The sequence below is a fragment of the Populus trichocarpa genome, chromosome 19, assembly GCF_000002775.5.
Source record: "Populus trichocarpa isolate Nisqually-1 chromosome 19, P.trichocarpa_v4.1, whole genome shotgun sequence".
NCBI lineage: Eukaryota > Viridiplantae > Streptophyta > Magnoliopsida > Malpighiales > Salicaceae > Populus > Populus trichocarpa.
The window spans coordinates 7,417,884-7,443,279 of record NC_037303.2 but is presented as its reverse complement, the minus strand read 5'-3'; positions in this window follow the sequence as shown (position 1 = coordinate 7,443,279).

Below are 25,396 nucleotides of genomic sequence, written 5' to 3'. Positions count from 1 at the left end.
TTTGCGTGTGGGTTACTCGGGTGTTCAAGAGGTTCGCATCAATATCCTATCAATTTAACATGCTATTATGAAAAAAAAATAAGGAAGAAGCTTATTCATAAGAAAATGAGCTATATTGCTTGTTTGGTTATGTGGTAGCTTCTAATTTTAGTAATCAACCACAATTTTATCTTGTTTGGTTACAAAGTAAAACACAAATTTTGTTCCTAGGTCCCATCAATAAATGAGGTATGACCTTAGTTTTTAGGAAGTTATTTCCTCGGCTTTTTTGTGAGCTATTTTTTATTACATTTTGAATTTGTTACCCATAAAACCAAAATAACCTCACCTTTTCTTTGAACAAATCAATAAATGTTGGGCATTTTTTGTAGAAACTAAACATAGCATGCTTAATCTCCTCCCTTGTTACATAACCCAAGTTTTCGCATGCTTGGATCTACACTTCTCATTCAACTCTGTCTCTACATCAAGATTTTGGTAAGTGTTCCATGGATCTAGCTTCTTCTTAGTTATTTTTTTTTCTTGTTAACTACCATATGTCATTTCGGGTTCGGTTATTTATTATAGAGTTTTGATTTTTCTTGATAATTATTTCAACATCAGTGTGGTATCGAGTTCTTGGGTTTGGGGGCTAGTTTAATTTTAGTGTTTTGTTATAAAGTTTTGAATTTTTTTTTTAGAATTGTTGTGAATTGATTTAGCAAATTCTAGGTATTTCTCATTTTTTGTAAGTGTTATTGGGTTTTGTTTTTTTTTTTAATATCATACTTGTTTTCATTATTCATTTTAGAGGCACTACTTAATTCTATCTTATTGATTCGATATCTATTCTATCTAATGGTAGTCTTGGGATTACCATGTTTAGTCCTGGTAAGTTAATAATTAGTTATACGTCCAAGAAATGGTTGAATAAGAAAATTCAGATTCTAACATAATTGTGCCTACTGTCTAGTTTTATGGTAACAATCATAATTCTCAATCTGATCGTTGGATCGGGCTGACAATTCACCCATAGTTTCTCAACATATTGTTCTATGTTGGGGTATAATTTCAGGTCAATTAGAGTTTAGGAAGAAGGCCTTGCGATATAGGTCAGAACAATTTACTTCATTTTGACTTGTGGACTTCTTATTTGGCAAGGATTGTTTTTCTAATCCTACAAGGAAGGTTAAAGAAATGTAACAAGGGTTTCTGTGTTTTGAGAGGATTCTTTAAAGCCATAATTAATTATCCTAGAAAAACAATAAAACTAAAGGGGAGGCAACTTCAGCAATCAATTTCCTATCTTTTTTAATATCTAAAGGTGGCAACAAAGATCCTAGTGTTTCTAAGATGAAATTTCCATTCATGACATTATTTAAACAAGAAAAATTATCTATCTTGGGTTATTTTGTTTAATTAGGTGCATCCACTTTACTTTATGTGTCAGATTTGTTATTTTTATAATTTTCTTCATGTGTGGACTTAATTAACATACTTTGAATTTATTGTAAGTGGAAAAAATATTAGCCCACAAGTTTTAGGTCCATTAGGGTTACTAGTTGAACCATTATATAAGATTTTGCAAGCTTTGATTTTTAGCAGCCATGAATTTATGAAATAAACTTGTGTTTTGCGTGTTGCAACATGTTTTCTTTGTTGGGACAAAGAACGAATTGACTTATCAAGGTATAATTGACCTTGTGGTGTCTTCCTTATACTTCTCGTTCGTGAATTGGTATTCGTTGGGTGGGGGTTTCTTATTCTAATAATGTTGGTGTCTTGGGACATGTTTTCATTGTGTCACACTCATATTAAACCTGATTTCTTGGATTTTTGGGAATTGCATCATCCTCATTGTGGTTTGCTTGACTACATGATCAATATGTCTGCATCAGTTTGGTATCAGATGCAGACTTCTTGATTACATGGTTAAGCAACCAAAACTAATGCGGACCTTTTGATCACGTGGTCAAGTATACCAAACTAGTAACCCTAATGGACCCAAAACTTATGTGCTAATATTTATCCACTTACAATAAACTGAAAGAATGTTAAACTAAGGCACAAACATGAAGAAAATTAAAAAAATAAAAAATTTGACACTTAAACTAAAGTGGATGCACCTAATTAAACAAAATAACCTAAGATAGATAATCTTTCTATTTTAAATAATGTCATGAATGAAATTTGCATCCTATAAACACTAGGATCTTTGTTGCCACCTTTAGATATCCAAAACGCTAGGAAATTGATTGTTGAAGTTGCCTCCTTTGTAGTTTTCTTGTTTGTCTAGGATAATTAATTGTAGCTTTAAAGAATCCTCTCAAAACATGAAAACCCTTGTTGCCTTCCTTTAACCTTCCTTGTAGGATTAGAAAACTCTCCAAAATAAGCTAACTAATCTGACATTAAATACCATCGGGCTTTTTTTCTTGTGTAGCTAGGATGAATAAGGAATCCTTGTAAAAAAAGGATTTTGAAACATTAATGAATCCTTGCCATACTTAAAGATTATGTGCCCATTAAAGATCCTTGTAGAACTACGAAATATCCAAAACAAGCTGTCACATCCTTGTAGGAAAAAGATCTTTGCTAAATAGGAAGTCTACAAATCAAAAGAAAGTAAATAACAAAATTTGTAAAGTTAGTTTAGACCTATATTGCAAGGCCTTCCTGAACCCTGATTGACTTGAAAGTTTACCCCAATATAGAACAATATGATGGGAAACTCCAGGTGAATTTTTAGCCTTATCTAATAGGTTGAATTGAGAAATGATGATTGTTGCTATAAAACTGGACCATAAGCACAATTATACCAGAATCTGAATTTCATTGTTCAACCCTTTCTTGGATCGTATCAATTAGACTATTAAATAATTTCTTGACTTGTTTGCTTGATCTATGTTGGTAACTTGGCTGCAATTTGAAAAGGACTTGTCATAGTTGACTAATAAAATCATTTTATAGGTTTGCTGGTTTGTTCATGGCATTGCAGCCTAGGATTATTACTTGTGAAAACTCAATTATTGCCTTTTCCATGGGTTTTAGATTCCGCAAAGGTCCTGCAGTCATGGTTGTTGCTTCAGTTGTTGTTGGTCTATGAGGTGTTCTTCGGCGTATTGTCATAATGCAAGTAAAACCCTAAAAATATTTAGATAAATATTACACCAAATATGTCTATAGATAATTCTTTTATTTGTTTGTCTACTACTTACTCTATCAGTTGACAAAATATTGTGTTTGAATTTTCAAACAGCTTTTCCACAAGGGATTCCTTTGTCTTTGTAAAGGAATATAGTGTTATCCTGTCGTACTAAGTAATAGGTTTGAAATTCTAAATTATGTTTTTAACTTTAATATAATTATGTTAAACTACATTTATTTTTAGAAACTTAAAACACTTTTGGTAAGAAATTATTATGCTTGTTCATGATTTATTTTCTTAGGATCATGAATGATAGTGATTGTTCATTGTAAAGATATTCTTTTTTTTTTCGTATAATCATGAATCTTAATGCAAAGCTTTTACAATATTAAAATATTACCATGTTTGGTTGTAGTTTCCACATCAATTGTTGAAGTGTAACTTGCTCTTTTATTTACACACACAAGCATGAGTGTTTAATGACTTTAATCCCCTAATTATGTGTTATTTAGTGTATAATATCTTTTTTGTTTTGTTTTAATATCTTGATTATCATTTTGTTACAGATTTATATTTAGGATGTTAATTTCTCTACCTATCATTTTGTTAGGACTTTGGTAGCATTTTTTTATGCTGCTGCGGCTGCGTTTTGAGTAAACCGCATATTTAAGCTGTTTGGTAAAGAAAAAAACGGGATTTACTATGCATGGGCCCCATTGTTTACTACGTTTACAACGCAGGGGGAGAAGAAGCAGCTTGGAGCTGCTTTTTTTGCAAACTGTGTTACAACACTATAACCAGAGGCGCGCAATTGAACTTCCTTGTAGTAACCAGAGACGCGTGCTTTTTCTTCTTCTTCTGCACTTCCATGTCTCCACTGTTCACGTGAACGAATATTGATTCGCGAACGAGAAGTATAAGGATGACGCCATGAAGACAATTGTTCTTCGATAAGTCGTTTTCAGTTCTTTAGAGAACCAAGGAAGGGAGATTATCCCACCAACACACAATAAGTCAAGCAAAGAAGATTATTGATCTGAAAATTGTGTAACCTTACATGTTTGGTTATGCCTTTATTTATACTGATTCTAGAATTAAAGAAACCCTAATGGACTCCCCTTATGTGGACTTATATGAAGTCCACTTACAATTGACCCAAATAAGTAATAATAACCCAAAAACTAAGAAGAAAATAATAATAAAAATAAAAATCCGAAAATTATCATGCTAAATATGCTAGAATCAGATTTGTCACCCTTAAGAAGTCTTAAATAAACTAGGAAAAATCTGATTTGGAAAATTTGTGTTGCTGCCCCCCTTTGATGTCCTTGATTAGCTTGGATTTCCTTGTTTAACTTGGACAAATAAGAAAACAAATTTCCTCCTTTGTTGCTGATTTAATTACTTTCCTTCCTAAGTTAGGAAAAGCATTAAATAGTCCTCCCCTCTTTAGGAATAAGATATGGCCAACTTCCTTACTTAATTAGGAGAATAAATTGCTGACTTTTTATCCTTGTAGCATTAGGAAAAATAACACGCCTAACAAGGCTGGTATTGGGCCGGACACATCAACCCCTTGTTCCACACGAATTGGGCTCTTTTTGGACCTGAACTAGATGAATTAAAGGTTGTCCTTCATGCTCCTTAAATGTCCCAAGCCGCTCTAGGTTAATTTTTCTTCATATGTTCTGAACAAGCCTATTCAATGCTTCTTTAATCTTCTTTGCCCTAGCTCTTGTGATGGGCCTAATTGGCACCTCCAATGGGTCGTTGGCATGATTACACTTGGTGTTGGGTTGATCCGCATCATCCCCTCTCTCTTCAAAAGGATTCGACCTCGAATCATCACCAACATCAAACAGAGTAAGATCAAAAACATTAAAGGTAGCTTTAACACCATACTCACCTGACAAATCAATTTTATAAGCCGGAAACATTAAAGGCTCATCTCCTCGTGGTTGTAGCTTTGATTTCTTTTGGGCCGGAAATCTCTCCTTGCGCATATGCACCCAAACCCAATCGCTGGGGTGAAAGACAACATGTTTACGCCCCTTATTGGCTTTGGTTGCATACACACGATTCCTCTTTTCAATCTGTTGTCGCACACTCTTTTATGAAGAGTTTTCACCACCTGTGCTTTACGATTACCATCCAAACTAACCCTTTCATCAATAGGCAAAGGAATCAAATCCATTGGAATTAAAGGGTTAAATCCATACACAATTTCAAATGGTGAAAAATCAGTAGTAGACACACTACGATTATATGCAAACTCTATAAATGGCAAACAATCTTCCCAATTCTTTAAGTTCTTTTGAATTACAGCACGCAGAAGTTGTGTTACGATCCTATTAACTACTTCGGTTTGTCCGTCTATTTAGGGGTGACAAATAGTTGAAAACAACAGTTTAGTATCCAATTTTTCCCATAACACCTTTCAAAAATAGCTAAGGAACTTAACATCTCTATTAGAAACAATGCTCTTAGAGACCCCGTGAAGTCGTACTATCTCCCTAAAGAACAAATCAGCAATGTTAGTTGCATCATCAGTTTTATGACATGGAATGAAGTGTGCCATCTTTGAAAACCTATCAACAACTACAAAGATGGAATCCCTACCCCGTTTTGACCTAGGTAAACCTAAGATGAAGTCCATCAAAATGTCTACCCATGGTTCTTTTGGTACAGGCAAAGGGACAAGCCATGTGGTTAAGTCCTAGACTTTGCTTTCCTACAAGTTATGCATTTATCACATATACGTTGCACATCTTTTTTCATTTTAGGCCAATAAAAATGCTCTTGCAACACATCCAAAGTCTTAACAACACCAAAATGCCCCATCAACCCGCCTCCATGTGCTTAACGTACAAGCAATTCACGCATAGAACTTAACGGAACACACAAACGACTCTCTTTAAACAAATATCCATAAAGTCTATAAAACTTTCCAAAAGCCGAAGTTTTGCAAGCATTGTAAACATTAGCAAAATCCTTGTACAATTCTTTTATGTGTTCAAATCCTAGAAATCTAGCATCTAAAGTAGATAAAAGAACATACCTGTGCGAAAGTGCATCAGCCACAATGTTTTCTTTCCCTTGCTTATACTTGATCACATACGGAAAGGTTTCAATAAATTCAACCCTTTTAGCATGTCTCCTACTCAACTTACCTTGCCCTTTCAAGTGCTTAATTGATTCATGATCAGAATGTATCACAAACTCCTTGGGCCACAGGTAATGTTGCCACGTCTCTAAAGTTCTTACCAAGGCATAGAGCTCCTTGTCATATGTAGGGTAATTCAAGGCTGCCCCAATAAGTTTTTCGCTGAAATACGCAATGGGGCTCTTATCCTCCATTAACACAGCTCTTATACCAATACCTGACGCATCACATTCAACTTCAAAAGCTCTCGTAAAGTCTGGCAAAGCTAAAACAGGCGCCGAACAAAGTTTATCTTTCAACAAATTAAAAGCCTCATCCTGTTTATCATTCCATTTGAATCCAACAGACTTTTTCACAATTTCAGTTAAAGGTGCAGTAATAGTACTAAAATCCTTCACAAACCTTCTATAAAAACTAGCAAGTCCATGAAAACTCCTTACCTCACTCACCGATTTTGGTGTAGGCCAATCCCGAATGGCCTTAACTTTCTCCTCGTCCATCTCGATACCATGCGCAGTGACGACATAGCCAAGAAACATAATTTTTTCCATGCAAAAGGTACACTTTTTAAGATTAGCATATAATTGCTCACTATGCAACACACTAAGTACATTACGCAAATGATCAAGATGCTCATTTAAGTTCTTGCTATAGATTAAAATGTCATCAAAATACACAACAAACTTATCTATAAACGCACGCAATACATGATTCATTAAACGCATAAACATGCTAGGCCATTTGTAAGTCCAAACGGCATGACTAACCATTCATACAAACCATTCTTAGTCTTAAATGCAGTTTTCCACTCATCACCCTCTTTCATCCTAATTTGATGGTACCCACTTTTTAGGTCAATCTTAGAGAAAATACATGATCCATGTAACTCATCTAGCATGTCATCAAGCCTAGGAATAAGATGTCGATACTTTACCATTATGTTATTGACAGCATGAAAATCGACACACATCCTCCATGTTCCATCCTTTTTAGGCACAAGTAGCACTGGCATAGCACAAGGACTCATACTCTCACGAATGTACCCCTTCATCATCAACTCATCTACTTGCCTTTGAAGCTCCTTCGTCTCCTCGGGGTTGCTTCTATAGGCTGGACGGTTAGGAATCGAAGCTCCGGGCACAAGATCAATTTGATGTTCAATCAAGGTTATCAAAATCGCGTTTAAAACATGCTAAACCGGGTTTAAAACTCGAAAACCAGAAAAATTGGTCAAACTCGCATAAAATCGGTTCAACTCGGAAAAAACATTAAGCACGGAACGATTTCACGATTTCACATGAAATATAAAAGAGCTGCAGTGCCTCCACCCTTTCCCCTTCCCCTGTTCCCATTCTCTACTCTCCACTTTTACTAATTGTCTACTGTTTATTTAAGATATGAAATTCTGAATCTAATTATCTCCAATCTCCACTTTTCACTCTCCACTCTCTCAGCGCCTCTGATTTTGCTTGCTATCAAGAATAAGGTAAGAATTTATTCACAAGCTTTGTTTTTTCTGTTTCACCTCTGGTTTGTCCTATGTATGGAAATCCTGTCGGGGCTATTCTGCAAGATGAGTGCCAACCAAGAATTCAAGTTCCACTGGAGATGCAAGAAGGACAAAATTTCTCATCTTTGTTTTGCTGATGACTTGATGATTTTTAGCAACGGGGATGTAAACTCAATTCGTATGATCAGAACTGTGCTCACAAAGTTTCAAGATCTATCAGGTCTGTATCCAAATCCAAACAAAAGTGACATCTTCTTGAGTGGTGTGTTAAATGCTGAGAGGGAACAAATTATTCATATTCTTGGGTTTAGAGAGGGGGAGCTCCCTATGAAATATTTGGGAGTACCTCTTCTCTCGTCCAGACTAAAGGCTATTTATTGTAAGGGCCTCGTGGATCGAATCACCTCTAAAGTTCGACATTGGACTTGTAGAGCACTCTCGTATGCAGGACGGGTACAACTGATTAATTCAGTCTTATTTTCCATACAGGTCTATTGGGCATCTCTCTTTCTCTTACCTGGGCAAGTAATTAAAAATGTGGAGCAAATTATGAAATCCTTTCTTTGGTCAGGTTCAGATATGAGAACTACTGGGGCTAAAGTGGCTTGGGATCAGGTATGTCTTCAAAAAAGGAGGGGGGGCTAGGAATAAAAAGCATAACAGAATGGAACAAGATTGCTTTGTTGAAACACATTTGGAACCTGTGCAATGACTCAGATGGCTCAATATGGTCTACTTGGATCAGATCCAATCTGTTGCGAGGTAGGAATTTTTGGACAATCAAGACGTCACAGAATTGCTCTTGGGCTTGGGGAAAGATTCTAAAGCTCAGATCCTTAGCATGGCCGAAGATGAAGTACATCATAGGAGATGGAATGACAACCTCTCTATGGTTTGATAATTGGCATCCTCACAGCCCACTCGCGGATTCTTACGGGGAAAGATTCATCTATGATTCAGGTATGGCCAAGAACGCGAAGGTGAATGTGCTAATTCAGAACTCAGAATGGAAAACTCCTACCACCCAAGCTATTGGCTGGCACCCCATTATAGAAGCTATTCCTTCCAATTCTAATCCTAAGATGGGGCAAAAGGATGAGATAGTTTGGTTGGATTCGCCAAATCACAGATTCTCGGTCAAAGTAGCTTGGGAACAACTAAGACGTCATCGTCAGATGGTTGAATGGCATGACATTGTGTGGTTCAAGAATGCTGTTCCAAGACATTCATTTCTTCTATGGATGGCTGTCCAACAGAAACTCACAAGTCAAGATAAACTTCATCGGTTTGGTATACATGGTCCCAATAGATGCTCACTCTGTCTCCGCAACAATGAGGATCACAACCACTTGTTCTTTGAATGCTCCTATACTAAAGTGATCTGGTGGGATGTTTGTGACAGATGCGACATTCCAAGAATGACAAAAGGCTGGGATGAATGGATTCGATGGGCCACTGTCTCTTGGCATGGCAAGAGTTTCGTCAATTTTTCTCGTAAACTGAGTTTTGCAGCTACAGTGTATCATGTATGGCAAGAACGTAATGCAAGGATCTTTGCTGGAATGTCTAGAACTCCGAATTTGGTCCTTAAGCAAATCGAATGTATCATTCGTGATAAGCTTGATTTGATGAGGAATGTCGTACCAACAAATGAAAACACAAGGATCCAACGAGCTTGGAGGGTGAATACCATAGATTCTTAATCTGTTAGTTAGCTGGTTATATTGGTTTCCCTAACGAATCTAGTGAGGTTTCAGTTTTACGGTCGGTGGCTAGCCTGTAGCCATCTGTTGTTTTATGTTTCTGTTATCATTGTAAATCTGGGGTATGCCCCTTATAATGTTTGTATCTTCTTCTTTTAATACATACGTCAACTTACCAAAAAAAAAAAAAAGGAAACCATGCTTGAAACACTAAAATCTGCGAGTAGCCTTAAAACTTGACAAATGTTCAGTAAAATTGTTTTACAGGAAAGCAGAAAAAATCCAAGCATATTACAAGAATTAGAGAACACAGTTACAGATTACATTCACGCTTCTAAGCTGCTTCATTTGCAGCCTTGGCCCTTTTGCTTTCTCCCACTCCACTATCTTCAATGCAGTTTCCTTGATTAGATGAGCCTCCTGTATTCTTTTTTCCTCTCTCATTTTTCATTGTTCAAGTTTCGTTGCCTGTAATGAACATTAGGTCTTGTTAAATCTATGGCATTAGGTGGGGTAGAATCATTGATGCTTAAAACCTTTTGTTTTGCAGCAAGTGCTTCTTTGCAGGCTGCATGACACATATCTATTGTTTGCTTGAGTTCATTCTTTAGCCTCCTAACCTCATCTTCATGGTCTTCCTGAAATTGTAATAAACATTCATCTGAAAGAACACATGATTTTAAAACTAAAACAAATCAAGTATATCTCTCTTGAAAAGATTTGTAAAATTGCTAGCTAAGTACATATCACTTTCGAACTCCTATCCTTGCACAATTCTGGATTAAAAATTTTAAGTGGAGACATTTACCGTTTCAAGTATTGTTTATTTCACTTTTATTTTAATTGTGTTATATTATTATTTACTACTTGACTGGATCTTGCAATTATGTTAAAATATTTTACTTATGATTTTCTGATTTTAGTTAAAATATTTTACTTGCGATTTTACGATTTTACGATTCAAGTTTACGACTCGAGTTTATATTGTATGTTCCGTGTCGTGTCAAAAAAGCATTTTTGACAACCTTGTGTTCAATCCCCCTTAATGGTGGTAATCCATTAGGGATGTCTTCAGGGAATACATCATCAAACTCCTTGTTTTGGATGTGACATCGAGTGTGAAATATATTTTCCCGTTGCTGATCTACATGATCTTCTTTGATTTACATGTTTAGCGCACGCCTTATAACAAAGGCCTCCCCCTCAACAGGATATGCAATCTCCTCATCACTACAATCCACCAAAGGTGGCATCTCTTCACTTTCAGAGTTGTCACTTTCGGATTCAACCTCCCCATTGTCTCTTGCAAGCATAACTCTTCGGTTTGGACACTAAGATGCAATGTACCCCTTCCCTAAACACTTAAAGCATTTAATATCTCTATCACGAGTAGGTTGAGATTCAGATTTACCTTTCCCATCCGTATGAGTATCCTTTTTTGCCTTAGGTGGTTCGGCCTTCGTATAAGGCTTTGGTTGGACAGCCCCCTCCCTCTTCAAATTTGGCCTCCATGTTGAGGATGATGAAGCCGAATTGGTCTGAAAACATGGACCATGTCATATGGACCTTCTCTTTATTTGCCTTTCCACCTTCGTTGCCATATGGACCATGTCCTCCAATTCCACACAATGTTGTAATTCTACAACATTAACAATGTCCTTATTCAGCCCATTTAGAAATCTAGCCATAGTAGCTTCCCGATCCTCAATCACATAGGCCCGAATCATGGCGATCTCCATCTCCTTGAAATACTCTTCCACGGACCTAGAACCCTGATTCAAACCCTGCAATTTCATATAGAAATCTCTATAATGGTGGTTAGGCACAAATCTCCTTCTCATCAACACTTTCATCTCTTCACACGATGCTACTAGCCTCTCTCCACTCCTCCTTCTACTAATAACATTCTGATCCCACCAAATCAGTGCATAATCCATGAATTCGATGACTACCAATTTCAAACCCTAATAGACCCCCCTTAGGTGGACTTATATGAAGCCCACTTACAATTGACTCAAATAAGTAATAATAACCGAAAAACTAAGAAGAAAATAATAAAAATAATAAAAATCCAAAAATTATCATGCTAAATATGCTAGAATTAGATTTGTCACCCTTAAGAAATCTTAAATAAACTAGGAAAAATCTGGTTTGGAAAATTTGTGTTGCTGCCCCCCTTTGATGCCCTTGATTAGCTTGAATTTCCTTGTTTAACTTGGACAAATAAGAAAACAAATTTCCTCCTTTGTTGCTGATTTAATTACTTTCCTTCCTAAGTTTGGAAAAGCATTAAATAGTACTCCCCTCTTTAGGAATAAGATATGGCCAACTTCCTTACTTAATTAGGAGAATAAATTGCTGACTTTTTATCCTTGTAGCATTAGGAAAAATAACAACCCTAACAAGGCTGGTATTGGGCCGGACACATCAACCCCTTGTTCCACACGAATTGGGCTCTTCTTGGACCTGAACTAGATGAATTAAAGGTTGTCCTTCATGCTCCTTAAATGTCCCAAGCCCCTCTAGGTTCATTTTGCTCCATATGTTCTGAACAAGCCCATTAAATGCATGCAAGTCACATCTTGTCAGGGAGACCATGGAAATTTGATAGGAAGGAAATATATGACGGGGTTAGAAATAAGTAAATTATTGTAAAAGATGGTAAGACCATCAGTTTTGTACCTCTTACACCCAAATAAGTGTATAATGATCAAATAAAGTTAAAAGGGAATATGATGACATGGGTAGAGATAATTAAAGTGAAGAACATTGTGAGAGAAGACCATCAGATTTGGCCAGAACCCAAAACACACCCATTGCCTAAAACCATTCGGCCAAGAACTTAAACCATTCGGTCACTTCTAAGACAAACCCAAATTTGGCCGAGGGTGGAGGTAAGACCCAAGGAGTGAAAGAAAATAAGTGACAAAAGTGTGAATTGTGTGCGAAAAAAACTAAAGAAACAACTCAATTTTTATGATAAGGAGAGGGAGGTTAAATCTACCCATTATTCAAACCAACTGATAATCTTACTTGTTTACAAGGAAGTTTATTTTAATACAAACGAACTTGACCCTTTTATTCCTAGTGTTTGTGTTTCATAGTTGCAGGAGTTTAATGATGTATATCTTGAATCAAACATCATATTGATCTTGTACTTGATGCATTGATTCTTAACCAACCAGCCTATCAAAGTAGCTTCAAATTAGGTAGAAGAGTTGATGACAAATAGGTATTCCTCTGAGATGGATGAAAGGCCTATAACTCTTGTACCTTTGACACCTAAGCAATGATATGATGATCAACTGAAATTGAAGAAGGGCAATATGGATAAAAAAAAAAGGAGAGCTTGGATATCATGAAGACCGTCTTTGCTAACAAAGTTCTTCTAAGCTTTGATAATGATGTTATTTTTTCTCTTGGTATTGATTTTTTTTTCATGAGATGATTTTCAGGTTATAGATTCGAGTACCAATCCTTTCTAAAGGGAGATTTTGCCTTAAAATGTCTACTGACCAATTATGAGCATATTTATTAAATAATACATCGTATCAATATGAAAATTTACAATTGAAGCGACCTCGTGATCACGCAACCCACACTCAAAAGACACCAATTCCCGGAAAGCCAAGTAAATCAGGTTTGATAGGAGTGTGACACAAAAATAACTTGTACCTAGGCACCAGGACTATTGGAAATGGAAACCCTAACCCAACGAATATTGATTCACGAACGAGAAGTATAAGGATGATGTCAAGAAGTCAGTTGTTCTTTGATAAGTCGTTTTTCAGTTCTTTAGAGAGTCAAGGAAGGGAGATTATCCCACCAAACAAGTACGGCAAAAGAAGTATTGATCTGAAAATTGCGTCACCTTATGATTAGAACTTACAAGTGTATTTTTATCAAGGTTTTATATCATCATTTTGCACTTGAAGTATCAATAACTCCTTAACTAAAGCTTGTTTTATAATAACAAGTCTGATACCATAAGATACCTTTTATTTATGGTAAATGTTCATATTAAATGCAGGCTTATCACATAAATGAAAGGATTGATTGATGAGTTTAAGTACGGAAATTGAAAGGACAAAGAGAGGGCCAAACTTAGAAAAGAGATGTTGGTTCAGTCCAAACTGGAACACTGTTCGGTCATTGGGTCATATTTGGAGCTGTAGATCTTGGATTTAGGTCTGCCTTATATGGATGGAAAGCTAAGACATATGCCTAAAACTTTCATGAGGAGTCCAAGATTTAAAAAGGCCGTTTTCAAGTCAAAATTGTAGCAACGACGGATAAGTCCGAATCTGTCCTGCAGCCTAGACACTGTTCAGTGTTCAGCCCATATCTCGAGTTCTAGAAGTCCAAATGACATCAATTTTTTTTCCTGGAAAGATGAGACAATTTCCTAGAACTTTCATGATTTAAGTCTGTTCAAATTATGACGTTATCAATAACATTTTTTGCAGACAAGAAGATAAGGATTGTTACCAAGTCAAGATGTGACCACCTACTCAACAATTAGTCAACAAATCAATAGTTCTGAATTTTGGCCTATAAAAGGAGGCATTTGCCATGTATTTAGGCATCTTGGTTTTCAGATCAAGATCATGCTCTTGCTCTCTCTTTATATTTTGTAATGCTTATGTTTTGCTTATATTAATCTCTTGCTTATGCTTTTCATTTTCTTTCCTTGTTTATTTATGTTTCTCTATTTCATTATGTTTAGCTAAGTTTATCATGTCAAGGTGAAAAGGTTACACTAATGGTGTAAGAATAAGTATAATATAAACTCAACATGGACCTTAATGTTTGATACTAACATGTTTTATATTTGTTATCTCGTTCACTTTTAATATTTTGCTTGTTAAATGGTTAATCTAGATTTATGTTGTATAATCCTTGGTAACAAATACTTGGCACTTTCATAGCCCAACCGTATGGTATAACCGACACCTGTGCTATGAAAGGAACTTGATTTGTTGTTAACATAAGTTATAATCATGAATGCCTGACAACATTTACAAGTATTAGCATTATTCGAATAAGATAACTAATGTAATCATGTTAACAATTTATAATCCGATTGGAACCTCCTTTGTGTGTGGTTTCCAGTTGAGTAATAAAAAGAGTTTATACTATACTTGTTTGAAATACCATTAGTGGATCCTCTAACCTTGACAATTATTTTATCCTTGTTTAATCCTTACATCAATATCACATCTCAAAGCTATCTTTAACTTATTATTATTGTTGTTGTTGTTGTTGTTGTTGTTATTTATAATTTATATAGTTAACCTCCCTGTGGTTCGACCCTGGTCTTGTCGGGTTATTTATTACTTCGACACTCCTGCACTTGGGAGAAGACATCAATCTTTTGGTCGTGTCACCTTACATGTTTGATTATGCCCTTATTTATACTGACTCCAAACTGAAATAAACCCTAATGAACCCATTATATGGACTTATACGAGGCTCACTTACAATTAAACCCAAATATAACCCAAAACATAAAGAAATAAAAATAACATAAAGTATAACTTGATTATCTTGGATTTCCTTATTTTGCTGCATATATCTTGAGAAAAATAAAAGCTAATTAATCTGATTAGGTTTCTTTGCTGCAGCCCCTTTCTTTTCCTTGATTAGCTTGGATTTCCTTGTATAACTTGGACAAATAACAAAGCAAATTTTCTCTTTTGTTATTGATTTAATTACTTTCCTTCCAAGGTTAGGAAAAGCACTAAATAAGCCTTCCCCTCTTTAGGAACAAGAGCTGGCCGACTTCCTTGCTTAATTAGGAGAATAAACTGCTGACTTTATGTCATTGTCTTTCATGCTCCTTAGATGTCTTAAGCTCCTCTAGTTAGTTCCATCTTGCTCCATATGTTCTTAACAAGCCCATTCCATGCTTCTGTAAGCTTTGCCATAGCTCTTGTAATTGGCCCAATTGGCACCTCCAATGGGTCTTTGGCATGATTACGCTTGGTGTTGGGCTGATCCTCGTCATCCCCTCTCTCTTCAAAAGAATTCGACCTCGAATCATCACCTACATCAAATAGAGTAAGTTCAGAAACATTAAAGGTAGCACTAACACCATACTCACCTACATCAAATAGAGTAAGTTCAGAAACATTAAAGGTAGCACTAACACCATACTCACCTACATCAAATAGAGTAAGTTCAGAAACATTAAAGGTAGCACTAACACCATACTCACCTACATCAAATAGAGTAAGTTCAGAAACATTAAAGGTAGCACTAACACCATACTCACCTACAAATCAACTTTAGAAGCATTGTCATTAATATTTTCAAGAATTTGAAATGGTCAATCTCCTCGTGGTTGTAGCTTTGATTTTCTATGGGCCGGAAATCTCTCCTTACGCATATGCACCCAAACTCAATCGCCAGGCTGAAAGACAACATGTTAGCGCCTCTTATTGGCTTTGGTCGCATACACACGGTTCCTCTTTTCAATTTGTTGTCGCACACTCTTATGGATTGTCTTCACCACCTATGCTTTGCGATTACCATCCAAACTTACCCTCTCATCAACTACAAAAAATGAACCCCTACCCCGTTTAGACCTAGGTAAACCTAAGACGAAGTCCTTTGAAATGTCTACCAATGGTTCCTTAGGTACAGGCAAAGGGATATACAAGCCATGTGGTTGAGTCCTAGACTTTGCTTTCCTACAAGTTATGTATTTAGCACATATACGTTGCACATCTTTTTCATTTTAGGCCAATAAAAATGCTCATGCAACATAAAAATTAGGTTGTTTCTTTAATTTTTCCACACTATTATCATCACACAATCTTGCTTCACTCATCGGGTTTTACTCCACTCTCAACCAGTTTAATTAATGATTTAGGTTTAGCTGTATCTGATGGTCTTCTCTCACCATTGTCCTCACGTTAATTTTCACTCTCCCCATCCTCACAATCCGTTTTTAATTCCATTTGATCATCATACACTTGTTTTGGAGAAAGAGGTACAAGAGTGATGGTTTTACCATCCTTTATAGTAAAGTTATGGCAATCAAAAATCCAATCCACCTTTTTCTCCCACTCCAAATACGCCTTGGGATTGTTTTTACTTTAAAAGGAAGATATTTTCAGTTTGATAGCATCCAAATCACCATCTAAATCATCATGTCCCCCAACACTATGAAAATTTCCCCTTTGGCTGAATTGGCCGCTAGTTCTATTCCCAAAATCCCTTTGGTTTCTAGGCTGCTGAAAACCTTCCTGATGGCCTATATTGATATGATCCAAGAAAGGTCAAATTCAAATTTTGACGTAAAATGTGCAACTATCCAGTTTTACAGCAACAGTCATAATTCTCAAGCCGACCTTTGGATCGAGCTGAAATTTTACATGGTCTCCTGACAACCCTGGTTTAAAATTTCATGTCAATTGGAGTTCGGGAAGGCATCGAAACACGGGTCAACAGAGGCTGTACGAATTTTGTTATTTACTTTGTTTTGACTTGTGGACTTCCTATTTGGCTAGGATTCTTTTCCTAAAAGGATGTGGCAGCTTATTTTAAAAATCTACGAAATTTACAAAGATCTTTAATGGGCTGCAACATAGTTTCCAAGTGTGGCAATGATTCATAATTATTTCAGAATCTTTTTTTTTATAAGGATTCCTTATTCATCCTAGCTACAAAAAGGAAAGAAGACTTCAGAATAAATTCTACCTTCCGATCAGATTTCCAAGTCTATTTGGAACTTCTTAATGGTGACAAATCTGATTCTAGCATATTTAGGATGGTAATTTTTGGATTTTTATTATTTTCTTTTTGGTTATTATTACTTATTTAGGTCAATTGTAAGTGGGCTTAATATAAGTCCACCTAAGGGAGGTCCATTAGGGTTTTTTTAAGTCTAGAGTCAGTATAAATAAAGGCATAACCAAACATGTAAGGTTACGCAATTTAGATTAATAAAACTTCTTATTTACCGCACTTTGTGTGTCGGTGTTGGTGAGAGAATCTCCTTTCCATGATTCTCTAAAGAACTGAAAACGACTTATCGAAGAACAACTGGCTTCGTGGCGTCATCCTAATACTTCTCGTTCGCGAATCAATATTCGTTGGGTGGGGGTCTCCATTTTCAATAGTGCTGGTGCCTAGGTACAAGTTATTTTTATGTCACACTCCTATCAAACTTGATTTACTTGGCTTTTCGGGAATTGGTGTCTTTGTGTGTGGGTTGCATGACCATATGATAACGAGGTTCGCATCATATGTTCTCGTCCTCAAAACCACCATCACCAATATCATCAACGCCCTCTATAAAATCCCCATAATCAGCCTACCTTGGCCTTTCAGCCCTACTGCCTTTGTTTACTTTTGGTTCAGCCCCAACCTTCCTCACGTCTTGCATGTTTGTATCAGCCTTGTTACCATTTCTCTCACCTTATCAAGTCTGTCAGACACGTTTCCCATCACCAAATTCATCCTCTCCATCATCTGCTTTATGGCTTGCATTTGGATCTTAAGTTCTCCCTCGGGAGGGGGTGGTGTGTTGTTTTGATCTGACATGATAGTATCTGCAAAAATTGGTTAGTGGAAAAAAAATGTCCTCACGTCGCTCGTGTTTCACTCAAACACTCTTAATATCCTTAGATGCTCACACCTCTCGTTTCACCTTTTTGCGGTTCTTGCAGAACTGAAACCAACACCAAATAAAACCAACTTAGCGGCGCAATCCAAATATGGATATATGACTCAAGAAACAATAAAAAATAGAAAACAAGCAAAACAAAACAGCGATGATAGTCTCGCGAGTAACAAGCGAATCTATCCGAAATATGAACGAAACTAAAAACTTGAATAAAAACAGAAACGAAATAAGAAAAATGATAAAACAACACCCAAATATGTTAGATATGTTGACCATATACTACAAGAAACGAAAACAACAGAAAGAAAGTGAATTTTAAAAGTTGACGCAAAATAGACTCGTTTACGACGAGTTAAGTCCAAATCTGGAACCTAAAGTAAATGATGTCCAATTGAGCTAAAATTTCAGATATAGTGCTATTTAAACCCAAATAGATAGAATATAAAATTTGTGAAATTTACAATAAGGTTTGATATACTGACGCAAAAACGTTATGAATGAGACCTGATTAGTCCCGAAATTGAAAACCAAAGAAAATGATATCGAATTGACCCCAAAATTCATATTTAGTGCTATTGGGACCCCAGTAATCAGAGTATCAAATTTGAGGTAATTCCGAATTGATTTGATCCAATTTTCCCTTGTTTAGTTTTCTGCGGCAGAAACCAATAAACGTTTTTTTGAACAATTTGTTTTTTCTTACTTAATTAGGAGAATAAATTGCTGACTTTCTATCCTTGTAGAATGAGAAAAAACAAGCCTAACATGTTTGTTATGGGGCCGAACCATCAGCCCGTTGCTCCACATGAATTGGGCTCTTCTTGGACCTGAATTAGATGAATTAGAGGTTGTCGTTCATGCTCCTTAGATCTCCCAAGCTCCTATAGGTCCATTCAATGCTTCTTTAAGCTTATTTGCCCTAGCTCTTGTAATTAGACCAATTGGCACCTCCAATGGGTTGATGGCATGATTACGCTTCGTTTTGGACTGATCCTCATCAACATGGAGATACCAGATACATAGAACTATATTATGGTAAAATTTCAGGTCAATTTAAATTGGTCAAAGTTTGTGTTACTATTTTGGCAGATTCATCGACAAAGTATTCCATTTTCAGCCCAATCAGTCCAGACTTGTAATGGGTTAATTTTGAACAAAAAAAGGGAGATTAAATGAGTTTTATTTAGCCCTTAAAATTATGCAAGAGCTTGGGTTACAAAGGTTCTTAACGTGACTGGATTCATTGAAGAATTAGAGTCCTTTATTTCCTAGGATATGTATGGCGGCTAGGGGATCTATAAATACTTTAGTTTTAATTGTCTTTTGTTTCTCTTTAAGTTATGTCATATTAGAGAAAAAATTTAACACTTTGGTATTCATTCTTAATTTATGTCTTTTGGTTTGATTAATTAACTAAGGCTCAACACTTATTTGAGCTGAATTATTATTTAGTTTTTAGATATAGCCTAAGGCTTTTTTGGGTCCATACTTTTAGGTTTATTAGTATATGTTTTGGGTCAGTTTGTAAGTAGGCCAATTTAGCCCATAAACATATATCTATTAGGGTTTTTCATTTTCAGGAGTATACTCTCTGTAAGGAAAAAATACTCAGACTTCATAACATTACTGCTGCTAAATTTATTTAGCTTTTGTGAAAGGGATTCTTGTACTCTTTGGTTCTCTAACAAATTAAATTGACTCATCAAATATTAACTAGTTTTTCGGCATCTTCCTTATACTTCTTGTTCATGAATTGGTTTTTCTAGGGTGGGGGTTCTTATTCTAATAGTGATGGTGTCTTAGGATAGGTTTTCATTGTGCCGTACTCCTATCAGACCTTTTTTGGCTTTTCAAGATTCGTTGTTTGATACAATCCAAGTAAGGTCAAATATGGATTTTGGTGTAACATTTCCTACCATCCAGTTTTACGCTAATAAGCATAACTCTAAATCTGATCGATGGATCAAGTTGAAACTTTACCAAAAGATTCCAGAGGTATGTTTCTATGTTAGAGTAAACTTTCAAGTGAATCAGAGGTATGAAAAGACTTGCGATATAGGTCAAAATAGGCTATACGAATTTTGTTATTTAAATCCTTTTGACATATAGACTTTCTATTTGGCGAGGGATCATTTTCCTACAAGGATGTGACAGCCTTTTTGGGAATCTCCTACTTCTGCAAGAATCTTTAATAGGTTGCAACATAATTTCCAAGTGTGACAAGGATTCATTAATATTTCAAAATCCTTTTCTTATAAAGATTTTTTATTCATCTAACTACACAAGGAAACAAAGGTTGGTGGTATTTAATGACATTTTGGTTTCTAGGAAGGAAACTAAATTCAAAGGTATAAAAGACGGAGATTTTCTTCATTAATTGTCCATGCAAAATACAAAAACCAAGTACAACAAGGCACGAAGACTTCAAAATTAATTCCACATTCAAATCAGATTCCTAATCTATTTAGGACTTTTTAGGGGTGGTAAATCTGATTCTAGCAAATCAAGGATACTAATTTCATATTTTTTTAATCATTTTCTTCTTAGTTTTTGGTTTATTATTACTTATTTGGGTCAATTATAAGTAGGCCTTATATAAGTCCACATAAGGGGGGGTTCATTAGGGTTTATTTCAGTCTAGAGTAAGTATAAATAAAGCCATAACCAGAAGTGTGGGGGATATTAAATTTTCAAATTAATTAAGATCTTGTGCCGCAACTTTGTTGTGTAACTGGTGAGATATTCTACCTTTCATGGTTCTCTAAAGAACTGAAACAACTTATCGAAGAATAACTGACTTTATGGCATCATCCTTATATTTATCGTTCGTGAATTAAAATTTGTTAGGTGGGGGTTTTTGTTTCTAATATTGCTAGTGCCTGGGTATAAGTTTGTTTCTGTCTTTGTCTCACACTCCTATCAAACCTGATTTACTTGGCTTTTTGGGTTACGTGATCACAAGGTTCGCATCATCGTCAATTTTGTTGTGGGTTGCGTAACCACATGATCACATCAGAAAGACCTCACCTTACTAAACGTGTTTTGATCTCTTTTTTTTTTGTTATAAAGTATAAGGATGAGGTTTTATGTAACGTGATTCATATGCATGTTACTTAATTATTGTTGGGGTGTAATTTGATAGGAAGGTTTACATGGGTTTAAGAACATATATTCTATTTAAAAAGATGGAAAGACTTTCACATATGTACCATTGACACCTAGACAAGTTTATGAAGACCTATTAAATCTGAAAAATAAAGGTGAAGCTGAAAGTACAATACAACCATATGAGAATATGAAGAGTGAAATAATGGGAGCTTTGAGAGAAAAAAAATCAGCCAATATAGAGACAATTAGGGTTTAAATCAAGAGAGGAGAGAAGAAAGAAAGAGTGAGAAACTAAGAGAGAGTGGAAAAAACAAAGAAACAAGTTAGTTTTTATGCAAAAAGAAATGAGATTAAAAATTATTTTTCTGTCATGCCTATGATTTTACTTGTGCATAAAGAGGTTTATTTTAACATTGATAAACATGATCATTATATTCTTAATGTTTTTGTTTTTTTATTGCAAGATTATAAGGATAATTTCACTAATGTGATTCCTAACGGGTTGCCACCTATTAGGGAAATTAAACATCAAATTAATCTTGTACCCGGAGCAACAATACCTAACTAGCTAGCTTATAGATCCAAAAACCAGAGTGGAGGAGCTGATGTCAAAGGCATATAGATCCAAAAAATGATAAGCAAGATTGCCACAATCCTTGAAAGCCAAAAACTTAAGTTTGATAAGAAGTGTGACACAATAATTATCTGAACTACAACACCAATACTATGTGAATGAACCCACATCCAATGATTGATGAATCGCAAATGAGAAGTATAAGGAAAATGCTATGAAGATAATTGTTCTTTGATAACTTAAATTCTGTTTGTTAGATAACTAAAAGATATGAGTATCCTCATACACACACATAACCCTAATAGACCAAAAAATCTGAGTATTTATACTAAAAATGCAATATATGATAGAAAACAATAATTATCAAAACTAAAAATAGTTCTTATAAAGAAGTATTTATACTCCCCACATAACCCTAATAGACCAAAAAATCTGGGTTGATTTAGACTCACTTACAATTAAACTGAAAATAACTTAAATAAACCCAAAACCTAAAGTTGTCGCGTGTAATGTTATGAAATAGCCTAAGATAGATTTTACTCCCTAGCCTAATTAGTATTATAACCGAAATTCAATTTCTTAAGTATGCTAGGATCCAATTACTGACTTTAGAATCCCAATTCAGCTAGGAAACATACTGCTAGTTAATTTTCTTCCTTGGCTAGGACAATTTAATTATAGCTTTAAATAATCCTCTCCAAGTAAGGAAAAGGTGTAACTGATCATATATTCTCCTTGTAGGACTACAAAACTTCTTCCTTTGTTGTCAAAATATCCTTAATCCTTTAGGAAAATAATTGTCGCCAACTAAGACCCTTGCAAAGCATGAAAAGTAGCCAAACAAGGCCGCCCAATTAGACGCCAACCCTAAGCCCATAGTGTAGACGAGTCGGGCCTTTCATGCATTTGAATTAAATTAATTTTGGGTTGTTCCATAAGTGTTGTAGCCTTTTTGAAGTTTGTCTTGACCCAAATATGTTGAACAAGCCTTTTTAGTGTTTCCTTTAGTTTCTTGACCTTTGACCTTGTGATTGGCCCAATTGGCACCTCTAGTGGATCATTTATGGTTATGGGCTGGTTCGTTCAATCTATGTGTAGTTCTAGTGTTGGTATCGAAAAAGAATGGGACTTGAAGAATATGTGTTAATTGTCATGCAATCAATAATATTTCAATAAAGTGTGTGTGTGTGTTTATATATATATATATATATATATATATATATATATATATATCCAATTCCTAGACTTGATGATATGTTAGATGAATTGCTTAGATCCTATGTGTTTTCTAAAATTGATTTAAAAAGTTTGGATATCATCAAATTAGAATGAGAAAGGGAGATGAATGGAAAAATACCTTTAAAACTAAATATTGTTTGTATGAGTGGTTAGTTATACATTTTGGACCTATTAATGCATTTAGTACTTACATGAGATTAATGAACCATATTTTGTGCACTTTTATAAGTAGATTTGTTATGGTTTATTTCGATGATATTTTGATTGATAACAAGAATTTAGATGAGCATCTTAAACATTTAATTATTGGATGTTTTGTGAAAAGAATATTTATATTTTAATCTGAAAAAAAATAACTTTTGCATGGAGAAAATTGTCTTTATTGGTTATGTTGTTAGCACAAAAAGTATTGATATGAATAAGGAAAACGTAAGGGCTATTCAAGAATGGCCTACACTTATGTCAATCACAAAGGCAAGAAGTTTTCATGGTTTGACTAGTTTTTATAAGAGATTTGTTAAAGATTTCACCTTCACCTGAAATTGACGAGGATCAGCCCAACACCAAGCGTAATCATGCCAACGACCCATTAGAGGTGCCAATTAGATCAATTACAAGAGCTAGGACAAAGAAGCTTAAAGAAGCATTGAATGAGCTTGTACATAACATATTGAGCAAGATGAACCTAGAGGAGCTTGGGACATTGAAGGAGCATGAAGAACAACCTCTAATTCATCTAATTCAGATCAAGAAGAGCCCAATTTGTGTGGAACAAGGGGTTGATGTGTCCGGCCTCATACCAACCTTGTTAGGCTTGTTTTTCCAAATGATACAAGGATAGAAAATCAGCAATTTATTCTCCTAAACTATCAAGGAAGTTTTGGCAGCTCTTATTCCTTAAAGAGGGAATGATTATTTAATGCTTTTCCTAGCTTAAGAAAGAAAGTAATTAAATCAGCAACAAAGGGAGAAATTTGTTTTCTTATTTGTCCAAGTTAAACAAGGAAATCTAAGCTAATCAAGGACCTAGGGGGGAGCACAAATTTTCCAAATCAGATTTCTTCTAGTTTATATGGGACTTCTATAGGGCAGCAAATCTGATCCTATCATATTTAAGATATTAAATTCAGATTTATTAATGTTATTATTATTTTCTTCTTAGTTTAAAGTTTTATTTATATTATTTGGGTTTAATTGTAAGTGGGCCTCATATAAGTCCACATATAGGGTTTCTTAGGGTTTGCTTCAAACTAGAGTCAGTATAAATAAAGGCATAACCAGATATGTAAAGGTTACGTAATTTTCATAACAATAAACTTCTTTTGCCGCACTTGTTGTGTGTTGGTGGGATAATCTCCTTTCTTTGGTTCTCTAAAAAGCTGAAAAATGACTTATCAAATAACAACTGACTTTGTGGCGTCATCCTTATACTTCTCGTTCCCAAATCAATATTTTTTGGGCGGGGGTTTTCATTTCCAATAGTGTTGGTGCCTAGGTACAAGTTATCTTTATGTCACACTCCTATCAAACCTGATTTACTTGGCTTTTCGGGAATTTGTGTTTTTGCATATGGGTTGCTTGACCACTTGTTCAAGAGGTTCGCATCAGAAATTATTAAAAAGTTAGTGGGATTTAAATGAGGTAGAGAATAATAGAGAATAAAAGCATGCATTTAACTTGCTAAAGGGAAAATTGGTCTCAGCTACATTGTTATCATTACCTGAGTTAACAAAAATTTTAATAAGAAATGTGAAGCCTCATGGATAGGTCTTAGAGTTATTTTAATATAGGAAAAACGATTCATAACTTATTTTAGCGAAAAGCTCAATGGTGCATCCTTGAACTGCCCTACTTATATGCTTTGGTAAGGGCATTGAAGACTTGAAAACATTCCTTATAGCCTAAAAAACTTATGATCCATTTCGATCATGATTCATGGAAACATCTGAAGGGCCAAGGGAAGTTAAACCATCAACATACCAAGTGGGCTAAGTTATAAAAACAGTCTCATGTATGATAAAATACAAGCAAGGTAAGGAGAATATAATGGGTGATGCACTATAATGAAGGGTTAGTCTTAATGGCAATAGAAAAGCACAAGTAGTGAAGGCTCTCAATGAGAGTTACAGTGGCAAATACATAAAAGAATAAGCAATATGCATTCAAGGCTAATAAAGAAAGAAAAAAAGGGTTATCTTTAAACCGAGTGATTGGGTTTGGGTACATATACACAAAAGGAGTTTTCTTGAATATAAGAGATCTATGATGATGCCCAAGAGGAGATGGTTTATTCCAAACTCTTGAAAGAATTAATGACAAATCCTACAAAGTAGATCTATC